Source organism: Phaethon lepturus, unplaced genomic scaffold (assembly GCF_000687285.1).
Source record: "Phaethon lepturus isolate BGI_N335 unplaced genomic scaffold, ASM68728v1 scaffold15477, whole genome shotgun sequence".
Classification (NCBI taxonomy): domain Eukaryota; kingdom Metazoa; phylum Chordata; class Aves; order Phaethontiformes; family Phaethontidae; genus Phaethon; species Phaethon lepturus.
Genome location: NW_010552683.1, coordinates 42,337 through 48,579, shown reverse-complemented (window position 1 = coordinate 48,579; position 6,243 = coordinate 42,337).

Genomic DNA, 6,243 nt, shown 5'->3' with positions numbered 1-6,243 from the left:
TGGTACTGAAAGCTGCTTCTAGTGATGACTAAGGGAAAGGTTTACCTTCTCAATGCCAGAAGTACGCCATTCCTTAGGGAACAAGCAGTGCATGTAAACATACAATGAACAGAGCAAGCAAAAAGGTGTGCTCACAGTGATAGGACGCGTGGGAATGGTTCAAAGCTGCACTGGGGAGGTTTAGGCTGGACATTAAGAAGCATTTCTTTACTAAGAGGATGGTAAAACACTGGAACAGGCTTCCTAGAGAGGTGGTTGATGCCCCAAGCGTGTCGGTGTTTAAGGCGTTTGGATGATGCCCTTAATAAGATGCTTTAACTGAACTGATCAGACAGTTGGACTAGATGATGATCGTTGTAGGTCCCTTCCAAATGAAATATTCTATCCTATAGTGGAAGGGAGTGAAAGGTGCAGAAGGGAAACAAAACAAAACAAAAAACCCAAAACCAAACAACAAGCCAAACAACCACAAACAAAGAAACCAACCAAAAGAGAAAACGGCTCCTTTCCTATATTGGTGGCAAGGTGATGGCATCTCAGGTCGGTTCCCTTATGAAGGGCGTACTGGGACCACGAGAAAGCTTGTAATGAGGGGCAGCATAAGTTGCAAAAAGAGGGCAGCCCTTTGGTTTATCCTATTGAAATAAGGGAGGTGAATGCAGCAGTGCCAGGAAATGTCCCATCACGGGTACATCTCCATGGAGCCATTATGGGAGGGGAGGGAGGGCCAGAGCAAAGCCCTCAAACTGCCAAGATGTTGGAAAAGGCAGAGTTTAAAGTGCATTTCTTACAAGCACAGCCATGTAATAGTAACCCTGTCAACAAAAGTGACAGTTTCAAGGATCACCTCCAGAAGAAACTCTGCTACAATCTGAATTCTGGACTCCTTTTCTGTTCCCTAACAAAGGAAATAAGAGTGAGTTCCCTCCAGATCCTCTAATAGAATTAATCACCTCTCCGTGGACCATTTCCCAAATGCGCCAGGATTTAATTTCACACCGAGTGATATCCAGAGGAAAAGCTGTCTTTGGTAACACAGGGAATCTCTCCCGTAAAGTAGACCTCTGTTAGAGGTGGCTCTTCTCCCAGGGAGAGATTCCTGTGCCTGCCCCTGTGCCTCCCTTACGGACTGATGCTGCGGGGATGGCTCCAGGCAACGCGCCCCTCTCTCGGGCAAGGTTTAGCGCTCCGTGAAGCGGTTGTGGAGGAGCTCTCTGCGCGCGCGTCTCTTCCAGCCGAGGTGCTGCTGAGGTACCAGTAAAACAAACGGAGCGTTAGCCTGGCGTAAGAAAGGTGTGTGGAACAGGGAGGCGTGCAGTCAGCACTACGTCCTCTCTGGAAAACTGGGTGGAACTTGATGGACCTTTTCCATTTGTCCACAGTTTCCTTAAAACGCCAGAAAAAGCACTGGAAAGCCCCGTTTTGCTTCTGGTTCATTCTTTGTTCTTTGCTGTTATGTTTTGCCCAGAATTTTTTTTAAAAGCTCAGTATCTTCTACTTTTATTTCTGCTCAGGTTCTCTTCCTCGTTCTCGTAAAGCAAGACCTAGCTAGGTGGAGTTTGGACTTGCTAGCGTCAGAGTGGTATTTGAATAAAAAACATTTTTCATGGTTTTTTTTTTCATTGTATAACATTAAAATTTTAATGACTATGTTAATAAATATTAAATGAATAGTTAATATTTCATTTAAAAGAGCAATGATACTTTTGTTTATAGCACTCGCATATCTAGAATCTGATCAGGTCAGAAGTTAAAATAATGTGGCTCACTACACTGAAAGAGATGCAAGTCCTGGAAAGCATTGTAGGCCTTGTGTCTTTTCTTCTGACTTTTCATTCCTCGCCTTTCCCATCTCCCAGAAAATTACTGAGAGAGCTCCTACCTGTATCTTATGAGCAGCGGAAGAAATGAAGCAATGTAAAATATAGATAATACATACCGCATATAATATATAACTAGACTATAGATTTGTGTACCTATGTGCTCCCTGTCGCATTGCATTTGGAGAGAAACACTGTGGAACAATAAGCTCGGGGGTTTTGTACTGTAGCCTTTTAAAAATCTGTTTTGTTATTTTTGTCTCGAACGAGGTCTAGTTTGGAGCTGGGCGATCTCCTTACGGTCCCTTCCGACCTGAACTACTCTCTGCTGCTGTGAGGATCTGCATGGCTGTTATGTGTCCCAGCTGGCAGGAGCTGCATTGCTTGTGTGAAGCTTCGTACCGAAAGACGGCTGGAAAGCCAAGCAGCGCGGTGAAGGGATTCGCCTCCGAATTTCGTGAGGTTCCTGCCAGCCCCCTGGACTCCTTCTGAAGGCAGGAGTAGGGAAGTGATCGTGCCCCTGTACTCGGCACTGGTGCGGCCGCACCTCGAATCCTGTGTTCAGTTTTGGGCCCCTCACTACAAGAAGGACGTTGAGGTGCTGGAGCGTGTCCAGAGAAGGGCAACGAAGCTGGTGAGGGGTCTGGAGCACAAGTCTTATGAGGAGCGGCTGAAGGAACTGAGGGTGTTCAGTCTGGAGAAGAGGAGGCTGAGGGGAGACCATATCGCTCTCTACAGCTACCTGAAAGGGGGTTGTGGCGACGAGGGTGTTGGTCTCTCCTCCCAAGTAACTAGTGAATAGGACAAGAGGAAATGGCCTCAAGTTGTACCAGGGGAGGTTTAGATTGGGTATTAGGAAAAATTTCTTTATGGAGAGACTGGTCAAGCACTTGGAACAGGCTGCCCAGAGAGGTGATGGAGTCACCATCACTGGAAGTGTTCAAAAAACATGTGGACGTGGCACTTCGGGACATGGTTTAGTGGGCATGGTGGTGTTGGGTTGATGGTTGGACTTGATGATCTTGAAGGTCCTTTCCAACCTTAGTGATTCAGTGATATGGATGGCTGCCCACTGTTCTGGTCTTGTGCACCTACCTGCTGGGACTGCTCTGTCCCATCACTTAGGTGGTTAAGGCCCATTAAACAATACTGGTGCCAGAGGCCATCAGTTGGACTTTGTACCGCTGATCATCAGGCCCAGCCAGTTTTCTGCCCACTCTGAATTTTCCTTTTTTTTTTTTGTTTTGTTTTGTTTTATTTTTGTTTTTCCTCATTGGTCCAGATGAACTCTTTCTACAAGGATCTTAGTGTCTAAAGTTGTCTTGGCAAAGAATTGGCCACTCCAGTGATTCTAAAAGGCTTTTGCAAAAAATTAAATATGCAAATAATAATAATTATTGCTGGTAATAATGGGAGCAGCAGGGGATTTCTTTATTTTTTTTTTTAGATTTCTCTGTCCTCTGCAGATGCCACTTTAATGCAAATCAAACTTTGTGGATTGTGTTACCTATTGAAAAATAGTTTCAATTAGAAATTCAATTATACTGTCTTGGGGGGATGAACTGACAGTTTCTTTGAATTTTGCACGTTATAGAGGGCTCCAAAGTGCCATAAATCTGCTAATTGATTTCTGTACCTGTAATGTTTGATTAGGTGTATTTTATTGTCTTCTTGGTTTTAATTAACCCCAGGCTTGTCAAAATGCTTCCACTGACAAAGGATATATGATGAACTGAGATAAACTCTATTAACAGAGGCTGACTTTTGTCAGTAATTGCTATCATGCATAAGAGTTATTAGAAATTATCGCACACAAAAAGAAACTGTACTTTTGGTAACAACTTTTATGGGCTGCTATAAATCTGTTGATTGCCCCCTACATGCAGGAGATAAGCAACTGTGAACGACAAGGGGTCCGAAGGAAAATCAATCATTTGCTAGATGTCTTATAAATATTAAGAGTGACAAAACGGGAAGAGTTATGAAGTCTAAGTGCTGCAAATTGAATGGGTGCTAATGCGCCTAAACTTGTGCCCATTAGACTGAGGGCTGTGGAGACAAGGGCACGACTACCCCAGGAAGCTCTTGGTTTTAGTGAAGCAGAACGTGTTACCTCAGCTGTGGAGGTAGAAAGACTAAAGTGATATTGAGCCTTTTGCTTCTACGCCCTTGGTGGGAGCCCAAGTCCGGGCTGTTGGCAGCTGGAAGCCTCCTCTAAGCCCGTCGCCTTAGAGGGCAGGCACCCAGCAGGGTCATGTCTTTGGGGACAGAGGCAAGCAGAAGGATTGATGGGCTGATGACACCCAGGTTTTACTCAAGAAGCAGTTGCAGAGGCCGTAGCTGGGGCAGTTTTGCTGGACACAGGCGCTTTGTGGTGCTGCATGCTGTTTGTATGGTCTGCTGTTGGGAATGCTTTATCTAGGAATGCAGGAGCAAACCTGGCAAACCAGGAAAGGAGGGTTAATAGCCTCATGTTTACTAATATATCCACCTGTGAGGACTTGGTTTATGTAAGATCTTTAGATAGTAACATATATAAACATAAGCAGAAGTCTGAGGAAGTATTTTTGGCTGAACTGCAACTTCATCCCTTGCAGATCTCTGCCCTTGTTTGGCCTCTGGAGCCTCTTAGGAATGGGGTGTTGATTCAGGTACAATCCTGTGGACACAACCAAAATAATACTACAAATATAAACAGAGCAGTAATTAAGCCATGCAAAGTTGTAGAAGTAGGAGACAAACTTTCTGCAACATAGTTGTTAAAGTTGTTCTGACTACTACTTAGAAATGCTGTATAAACTTAGGTTTTGTACAGGTAAGGCAATGTTTGTCAACTCTTTTTTTAGTTTGTTTGTTTAACTCTATGTGGGGAGAACACATACAAGCCTCAGGAGCTGCAGAGACCTGTGTGCCTGGAAATTTGTGTTTTCTGCCAACATCTGTCTTACTCAAAATGGTTAATTTTAACTTTTTTTTTTTTTAAATCTATAGAGCTGAGAGGGTATTTTAAACTGACCTTTGCTTTCTTTGCTGCTTTTTCTAAGAATTGTCATAATGAATTAAGGGTACGGTTTGCGTGAGTGTGCGTGGAGAAAGGAGGAACGGAATGGAGCCTTCCCATGCAGAGGTCACATACAGTCCTAAAAGGTGTTTGATAGAATAATGTTAGGATATTTAGCTTATTATTAACATTTTGGGGAGCTGTAAAACATCTCTGGAGCTTGCGAGGGGTGAGATTCTCACTCTGCTGGCTTAGTTTAGCCCAAAACAGATCTTCAAATGCTTGGGGCTTTTTGGAGCAGTCCTTTTTTATCCTGGGCACTGCAGCGTCTGAGTGACCGGAGTGGTTGGTGCCAGTGTGTGGTGTGCTGGGATGGAGAGGTATGGCTGGTACCAGGGAAGCACTCCTGCGGGCGCACCCCTCAGTTCCCAGCAAGGGAAAACGCCTTAGCCTGCTAAATCCTCACGGATGAGGCAAGGAACCCCATCATGCCTGAATCCCAGTTTCCTGTGGATCATTGCCATGCAGGTCGTGCAGGGAAGGTATTCTGCAGCATGCCGGGTTCCTAAGGACCACGTGTCTCCACGTGAGATGCTGGAGTGAGAACTGTGTCACTGGTTTCTGCAGCCTAGCTGCAGATCTCGGTGCTGGACCCCTGGCATGGCACAGGTGGGATTTCCTATGGGATTCTCCCCCCTCAGCTGCTGTGAGAGTGGGGAACTCTAGTAGCTGAGAGTTGTGATCTGGATTGATGTTTTGGGAGTTATCAGAAGAGTCTTAGACATCCCAGAATTTAGGAGGATGTGAGGAGGAGAGAGGACTGACTCCCTGTATTGAGGAGCTGAGATGGATCTTTTGGCCTTGGTATATTGAGAATGACCTGTCCAGCCTGCAGAACCAAAGTGACTTGCTGTATGTGGTATCGGAGCGCTGCATCACAGCACTGCAGCTCTTCTACCACACTTCTCAATTCCCCCAGCCTTCAAGGGGCAGCTGGTATGTTTTGGAGCTGCACCCCTGTTTGTCTTAGTTACATAGGTCTGTTTGAGAGTTTCCATGCAAGCCTCGTGCGTGAGAGTGCGCGTATATCTATATTCCCTCTTGGTATGCTGAAAACAATCCATTTTGAAACCAGGTGTCCTTGTCTCTCTTGGCATCTGGTTAAATATCAGCGAAGTAAGGGAAGGTAAATCCTGGGATGCTTTAACAACTGCTGGGGCTGTGAAGCCCTCGGCTCCATCTGACGGGATTTGAAGGTCACGGTGGTTGCCCACACGTGAAAGATGTGTCCTTATTCCCCAGAGGTAAAACAGACCAAAATGATCTATCTCAAGGTGTCCCCCCGGAGGCGGGGGGGTGGGCAGCGACACGTGCGTTTCGGGCTGCTGAGAGCAGAGGTCGCTGTTGAACTGGAAATGGAGC